The sequence below is a fragment of the Trichosurus vulpecula genome, chromosome 2, assembly GCF_011100635.1.
Source record: "Trichosurus vulpecula isolate mTriVul1 chromosome 2, mTriVul1.pri, whole genome shotgun sequence".
In the NCBI taxonomy this organism is placed as follows: domain Eukaryota; kingdom Metazoa; phylum Chordata; class Mammalia; order Diprotodontia; family Phalangeridae; genus Trichosurus; species Trichosurus vulpecula.
The window spans coordinates 384,197,552-384,206,426 of record NC_050574.1 but is presented as its reverse complement, the minus strand read 5'-3'; the positions used below and the strand labels follow the sequence as shown (position 1 = coordinate 384,206,426).

The 8,875-nt window shown below is 38.3% G+C and overlaps 1 pseudogene; it reads left to right on the top strand.

Moving 5' to 3' along the window:
* Window positions 1-7,253: 7,253 nt before the first annotated feature.
* Window positions 7,254-7,818, top strand: LOC118839877 (annotated as a pseudogene).
* Window positions 7,819-8,875: the final 1,057 nt, after the last annotated feature.

Here is an 8,875-nt window from a genome sequence, read left to right as displayed (position 1 = left end):
TTGTATAGCATCAGCAAAGTTTCAGCCTCAGATGCTACTTCCTCTTTTAAGTCAGGATATGACTTCATCACCTATCTGGTTTAAGTTTTCTTTTTTACGGTAACTCTTTGGTAACTTTATTTTCCCTATCCCTGAAGTTTTCTAATTCTGATACATAGTATGTCTCCATTTGAATTAGAAGAAATAGTGAAATCCTTAAAACAAGATCAACTCTCATCCATATTACATTTAAAAATAAACATTTTGAAAACTTTTGGGAGGTTAATGGGAGAAGTTCTACCACAAAGCAAATAAACAACTACAAATATTTGGGGAATTGCTGTTGTGAACCCAATCTAAAAAGATAGCAATTATTATGCTTAATTATAAGTTTTAAAGTATTCCAGTTAAATTGTACCAAAATCCTATTGCAAATGAAAAACAAAAGAGATGCATTATCTTAATTTGAATCAGCTGAAAAGAATTGTGTCCTCATGAAATCCAAGCTAAAATTTAAACTAAGCCCACAGAAATAAATTATTTTAATTATTATAACCTTTTCAGTAAGAAAGCAAAACCTTCGTTGACTGGAATAAAAATAAGTGAGATCATTATTTAACCACAGTGATAGTTTGTTTTCAAACATCAAATATTTCATTACATGCTATATTTTCTACATAATAGGTTGGGATGTGAACTGATGCAAAAATGTTCAATGTCAAAATTGGCACAAAATATTTTTGTATTTGTTCCCCCTATCCAGTTTAAACTCTGTTAATCAAAACTGAAGCTAACAAGAACAGCTCGTCCTTCTGTTATTCTGAATAAATGAGGTCTTACATGCTTCTCCAAAGGAAGATTTCAAAAGACCTGACATTCTCTGGTTATATTAATAATGAATTCTTAGGATAAGCCCAGAAGCTCATTGAGAAGCTCTCAAAATTTTCAAGGTGAAAGACACTGTAATCTTGGCTGTCACCTTTTTAGACCAGTGATCTCCAGATTTATTTTATTGTGCAACCTTACCAGCAAAATTCAAGTATCCACAATATATGCTCATTTAATTATTTGCAAATAATATATGCATGTGGCTCTACTAATAATTATGTACATTATATGATTTATATAGAAATAGAAATTAAAAAGGAAAAGATAGTGATAAAGTAATACTTAATCCCAGAATCAATAGGGAGTCACTGGAGTTTGAGTAGAAAAGGTACATGATAAGGCTTGCATTTTAGGAAAATCACTTTGGTAGCTGTTTGGAAGATGGATTGGAGAAGGTAGTGACTTGAGGTAGGGAAACCAATTGAGAGGTTATTGTGATGCAATGAATAGAATATTGGACTTGGAGTAAGGAAGACCTAAATTCAAACTCTTCCTCAGACACTTATTTATCTTTATGATTCCAGGCAAGTCACCTAACTTCTCTTAGCCTCAGTTTTGTCATCTATAAATTGGGGATAATAATGGCATGTACCTCAGACAGTTGTTGAGAGGATCAAATGTGATAACCTATGTAAAGCCTTTTGTAAACTTTAAAGTGTTCTATCAATACTGGCTGTTATTGTTACAGTAATCTAGGAAAGAGGAGGGAGTGACGAGTGGTGCCTGTGTGAGTAAACAAAAGGGGCTGACTGTAAGAGATGCAATGGAAGTAGAAAAACAAGATTTGGCCACCAACTGGATTATATGGGTTGAAGGACAGTGAGAAATTAAAGGTGAAACTGCGGTTGGGGATCCTGATGATGGGGAAAATGTTGCTGTCTTCAACAGAAATAAGGAAGCTCAGAAGGAGAGGGGAATTTTGGAGGGAGAGAAGGGGGAAGAGGGAGGAGATAATTTCACAAAATCTGCAAGGTTGCCACAACCAAACCCTGACTTTCATTCTTTGTGACTCATCTTGTCTCACCCCAAATGAACAGGGGGTGTGGGACCTCTCACTAGGAATATTCGCAAGTCATTGCGAATTGCAGAGACAGCCCTCTGAGAGTTGTCGCAGAGCCATGAAGGGATCTGCATATAGGGGGTGGGTATGTTGATTTGTGTATGTGTGTGAGGAGGGAGGTGGACTTGTGCACCTCCTTTTCTAGTGGTTCTTTCCCAGGTAGAAGTAGTATTATAACTGCCCTGAAAGGCCATTCCAGCTCAGAAGGTTTGAAACATAGTGGAGGAAGGGAGCAGAATGGGGGAGTGGTTTAGGATAAGAAAAAGTGAGCCTATGACACATTTTTTCACTTTTCTATTAGTTGATCTTATACTCCACCCATTGGTGTGTCCATAAAGCCTCTTAAGTGTGCATAACCACCACTTTGGAGATCACCATTCCTGACAACAAATACCTTGAACGTATTTTCCATATCATTTTCCCCATTCTTTAGTCCCCTGCTTAGCTGTGGAATCTGACTGAATTAAAACAAAAGGCATCAAAATCTCTGAGGAATTTGAAGGAGCCCACTTTGCAAGGTAGTTGGTAAATTACATCCTAAATCAAATAGTGAATTCATTAATATGTTTATTTGAATGATGGGAATATTTTTGTAGCTGTCACTTAAAGAAATTGAAGGCTAACAGAAAAACCTAAGGTTGGGCAATTTCCTCTTTACTGAAAGCACACTGCTTCAAATACTTTTGTTTATACTGTGTAGAATATCTAAGAATTGGAATATGGCCAATGATAACTTTCATTTTCATCCTAGGCATTGTAAATTTTAACAATGACTTTCTCATTCTTTTTTAAGTCTTTGATTGTGAACTCTTTATAAAATTGTGATTTTGGTATTATGTGTTGATAGAAATAGTATCTTACATGAAAGTTTTTTAAAACAAAATATTTGTAGGGCATGAAACAGCATCCAAGTTAAATTTGTTTTGGTTTGTATAGTTTCACAGACTTATTTTAATCACCACAAGTAATACTTATAGCCAACTACGAGGTGCAGGAGGGAAGGAGAGAGAGAAGGGGAGAGAGAGAGAGAGAAAGAGAGAGAGAGACAGACAGAGACAGACAGAGACAGAGACAGAGAGAGAGACAGAGAGACAGAGACAGAGAGAGAGACAGAAAGATAGAGACACAGAGAGAAAGAGACAGAGACAGAGAGAGACAGAGACAGAAGGAGAGAGACAGAGAAAGAGACAGAGAAAGACACACATGCACACACAGAGAGAGAGAGAGAGAGAGAGAGAGAGAGAGAGAGAGAGAGACAGAAAGAGACAGAAAGAGACAGAGAGATTGAGCCAGACACACAGAGAGAGAGAGCACAGTAGATTTAAAGTGTGGAAGAACTAAGTTCAAATCCTGCATTCACCTCTAGGTATGCAAATCATCTTTCTCAGTTTCATTTACTTACATGTGAAATGAGGAGGTTGGATTCTGTCCCTTCCCTTTATAAAGCTATACTCCTAGAATCCAAGAATGTACCATGCCAAGGTAGCTGATAAACCACACATGTACAATTTTCATCTTTCAGGCAATGACTTTGGGACATTTTACCAGCATCAAGGAAGCATTGAACACCCCAAATAAGGCTGGATCATCTTTCTTTCAAATCAAATTTGAGGGTTTGTTTTCCCAGTCCTTTCGCTTCATAAAAATACATTCCAGAAATCAAAATAGAGATCTGAAATTTAAGCTCTTTGCTACTGAAAAATCTGAGTTAACTAGATAGCAAACATTACCGTTAATCACCTACTATCTTCTAAAAGTGAGAAACTTACTCATTTGAATGACCTACCAAAAGTAAATGAGCAAGTCTGAAAGTTAAAGTGAGTTAGTGAAATGGATGGAATTAGGTAAATGCTTTGAAAGTTTCTGACATTTTATCATACTTAAACCACACATACGCATTCTTGCTTAAGAAATTTTTTGAAACAGGAAAATTGTGAAAGGACTGTATTAGGCTTCTATGTTTTGTCTTTAACACGACCTTTATTATTCTATAGTGCAAATTCAATCAAGGCTAGGGTTTTTTTTCCCAAACATATCGGTTAATGTTTCTTTATCATCACATTTTAACAAAAATATGCTTAATTTAATTAAGCTCACATAGAATTACTTTACGGAGAAGCAAAGAAAACAAAGAAGAGTCTAAGATACTTAGAAAAGATATTGAAATGTGATTGTTGGAGATTTAGAAAAGTGCAAGCAATAAAGCTGTAGGACATGAAAAAGAGAAATTTAATGAAATTTAATTAATGGTTAATTAAATGAAAAAGAAAATTTAATAACTCTGAAGAGCTGAATTTTTGAGAGTCAGGTACCTTAGACATCATCTCATCCAGTACCCTCTTTTTATAGATGAATCCCAGAAAGGTCTAGTGACTTTTCCAAGGTTATACAAGTAATCATAGGTACTACAGGCAGAATTTAAAGCAGGTCTCTTGGATCCCAAACTAGCTCTTTATTCTAATCAGTTGCATGCTCTTAAATGACACATTAATATGAAGGATAGGAATTGGTGTTTCAATTATGTCCATATTGTTTTTACCTGATTTCATAATATTTGCTTCTAGCTGTCTTATAGATGGAGAGATTTTTAGACCTAAGTTTCTTGAAAGTGGAAGAGTGGGTCAAGTTCTCAACTTGCCTTATTTTTACACTCTTTCCAACTCTATTATGTTAGAAGGTAGTTACAGTTTTTCATATCCTTCCTTCACCCATCACAAAGAACTATTACAGAAACTATAAAATAAAATGCTTTGGATCATACCTCAAAAATTGATCAAAAAGTCACTTAAATAGGGGCAGCTAGGTGGCGCAGTCAGTAGAGCACCGGCCCTGGAGTCAGAAGGACCTGAGTTCAAATCCGGCCTCAGACACTTGACACATGTACTAGCTGTGTGACCTTGGGCAAGTCACTTAACCCCAACTGCCCTGACCAAAAAAAAAAAAAAAAGTCACTTAAATTAACTTGGTTGAGGAAGAGGCTAAAAACTAGAATACTTAGAAGACTAGCAGTACTGAAAACATATAATTATATGACAATCAAAGGATAAAACAGTCAGAAACTGTCATAAAGATGAAAACACAAATTTGGTGGCTTTAGTGGGCAGGCAGGTGGCACAGGGGATAGAGTACTGAGCCTGGAGTCAGGAAGACTCATAGTCTGAAATTCAAATCTGGCCTCAACGGTTGCTCACTGTGACCCCAAGCAAGTTATTTAACCCTGTTTGCCTCAGTTTCTTCATCTGTAAAATGATCTGGAGAAGGAAATGGCAAACCACTCCAGTATCTTTGCTAAGAAAACCCCAAATGGGGTCATGAAGAGTCAGGCATGACTAAAAGTAACTGAACCACAAAAGTGGGTTAATAAGTTGCAAGATAAGTTTTGTTAATAAGTCATGTTAAATCATCCAAAAAATTGAATTCCAGTCCCAGAGCACATGTAAGCTCAGAGAATCCTTATCCCACAATGCACTGTTCTCCATGGCCAGAGAGAGTATTGATGAACTCCAATTGAGTGAGTATAATTTTTTCACTCCCTTTATTTTTCTTGCTTTTTTGTAACATGAATGATATGGAAATGTGCTTTTCATGATTTCACATGTATAATTGACATTATATTGCCTTCCCAATGAATAGAGGAAGAGTTGGGGGAAGGAAGAGAATTTGGAACTCAACATTTTTTAAAAATAATTGTAAAAAAACAGAGAAATTTTTGAAAGATGAAAAGTAGTTAAATAGTTTTTACTAAAGTGGTAGTTAACATTCGTGTAGTACCTGCTCTGTGCCATGTGCTGTGCTAAGCACTTTAAAAATATCTCTTTTGATCCTCACAACAACCCTGGGAAGTAGGTTCTATGATTATCACCATCTTACAAATGTGGAAACTGTGGCATATAGCAGTTGTCCAAGGTCACACAACTAGTAAATGTCTGATGTTGGACTTGAACTCAGGTCTTCCCAGTTCCAGGGTGGTACTCTATTCGCTGTACCACTTAGCTGTAATAACAATTGGTACAAACACAAGTCTGTGACCAACTCTCCCACAAATACATACAAAGTCCAAGGGGAAGGTGGGCTCAAGCTTAGAGAGCACATGTCACAAAGAGCTAAGCTCTTGGTTGCTGGAAATATTTCTCTCACATTCATATACTACTGAAGAAGTTCTTCTCAGGTAAATTTTTATTGTTTGATTTATTTTTGCTTTGTTGGACTTTTTGTGGAAACATGAATCTACATCCACAGTAGATAGTCCTCATTGTCCCATACAGTGTAGTGGATAGGGCACTAGACTTTAAATCAGGAAGACCTTGGTCCAAATCTTGCCTCATATATTTACTATGTGACTCTAAGCAAGTCAGTTAATTTCTCTTTGTCTCAGTTACCTTGTTTCTAAAAAGTATTAGACTTGAAGGCCCTCTGTCCACTGCACCACCCAGTCGCCCCAATTAGAATTAGAAAGAACATTAGAAGGTCAGTTAGACAATGACTACAAGTGCCTATTATACAACACTACTCTAAATCAGATTAAAATGTAATTGGGAAATTTTAACAAAATGAAGAAAATATAATAAAACAAAATAAAAATATAATTTAAAAATAATAAAAATATAATATAAAATAAAAATATTAATATGTGGTTTTCTCTGTCAATATGTGGCTATCATGTTTCTATTTGACTTTGACACAGTTGATATAGTCCACCTCTGTCTGTCATAGATAAGAAAACTTGACCACAAAGAGGTTAGATGACTTTCCCAAGGTCACCTAAACAGTAGTAGGGTTGCAGGGCTGGGATTTGAGCACAGATCCTCTAACTTCTAACCCACGTGCTTGAGTTTCCCAGGTAACTTTCAGGAACACCTGTGGCCCGTCACTGAGCAAAGTCTACCCTTTGAGATGACAAAGCAGTCCCCTTATTGGCACTTGAGCTGGAAGAGTCACCAACTCAGATTACCTTTGGAAAAAAAAGTGATCCCACTCTAGTATCCTCTTTTTTCTAGGATGCAACTGTTCCCATATGGTATAGTAGTAAGGCAAAATTCATGACCTTAGAGAGGGCCATGGACATGCCTGAGTGGTTTGGAATCAAGAAGTATAAGGAATTCTCTAGGTATAAGGCAGAGGAAGTATAACATTTATTTAGACTCCAGAGGATCAAATCCAAGGACCAATGCTCCCAATTTGATATAGTAGCAATAATATTCTAAAAACAGTAAGCCCACCTCAATGTAGCAACAAGGAAATTATAACAAAGTATTATGGGCCATGGGACTGAGTGAGTGATTTGCCACCCTGCGCACCTCTCCTCCTGTGTTCTCTCTCTGCAGTCATGCCCTGCTCCGAAGGGACCCCTGCCGCAGTCTCCCCCAGCAAGCAGGCCTGGCCTGCGCAGCATGAGGAGGAGAGCCCTGTGTGCCTCCACTTCACTCACCTCTCGGAGCACGCCACAGCCCCCTCCAAGGAGTCACGTGGGCTGCAGGCTATGACCTGTACAGTGCCTATGATTATACAATACCAGCCATGGAGAAAGCCCTTGTGAAAACAGACATTCACATCTCTCTCCCTCCTAGGTGTTATGGTAGAGTTGCTCCATGCTCTGGATTGGCTGCAAAACATTTCATAGATGTGGGAGCTGGTGTCATAGATGAAGTTTACAGAAGAAACGTTGGTGTTGTACTATTTAACTTCGGCAAAGAAACATTTGAAGTGAAAAAAGGTGACCAGATTGCACAGCTGATTTGTGAACGGGTTTTTTATCCAGAACTTGAAGAAGTCCAAGGCTTAGATGACACTAAACATGGAGCAGGAGGTTTTGGTTCAACTGGTCAGAACTAAAATTATATAAAGAATAGCTATAGCAGCTTTCCCCCTAAAAGAGTTAATAAAATGACTTTCCACTTAAGAAATAAACAAGGTATTATAGCAAGGAGCCAAGCCATACTGTAACCTTCCTCCTCCCCACCCTGGCTAGGACCTTCCTGTAAATAATCACTCATGAATCCTAACTCTCTGCTCAGCACTCTCTCCTGCAGCTCTGCTGACTCCAAGTTCCTTAATCTCCGCAACTCTCTCTCCTTCAGCACTCTCTGCTCTGAAGTCTCGATGCTGGCTCTCCCTTTGTGTCTGCTGCCTCAATGTCTTCTTGATATCTGCTTCTGAATCTTGCAGCTCTCTGCTCTGCTGCTCCCAGTTCTGGGCTCTCTTTTTATACAGTCCTAGCCATCAACTGGTTGACTAGAACTCAGTGCACATACCTTTGGCTCTGGTCTTAACAGCTCCACTTAGGGCCCCGAGGGCTTCACACCTCTAGCAAACTAGTTTGCTAACTAGCAAAAGGGTATAAGCTTGAGGCCTCACTCCTAGCTAGTGAAAGGGTGTGGGCCTGTCTCTATCAGGCCTCCCTTTGTTGGCCCCACCTGAGGTCTATTCAATGGGCAGGAAAGATCTTTCACTTACTGATTGGCTTGACACATGGCCACTAGAACAGAAACTCAACTAGATGAGCTGATGTTGGTCATTAGAGAACCTGGCTGTCTTTTCTGTTTTTGTGTTTGCTTCCCCACTCATAAATGACTGAACATAGATCCTGGACAGATGTGTCCAGACTTGGAGGCAGCTTTGTGAGGTCATGATTCCTGGGTTCCTCAGTCTGTTTTGGGTACACTTTGGGATGTGCTTCCTGTATCTACTATAATACTTCTTGGAGGATAAGTAAACCACTAGCAGAAGGATGAACTCAAATTCTAGCCTCCTTTGCCAAAAGACATGGAACTGAAAGGAATCGGTTGGACAGTGCAGAACCAAGGTGGAAATGTAAAAGATTCATTCAGAAGACCGTCAAACTGTATCATGCCTGATATTTTTTTTTAAAGGTGTTTTATTTATTTTTAGTTTACCACACACGGCTCTACATAGTTTTGAGTTCCAGCTTTTCTCCCCTCCCTCCCCCCT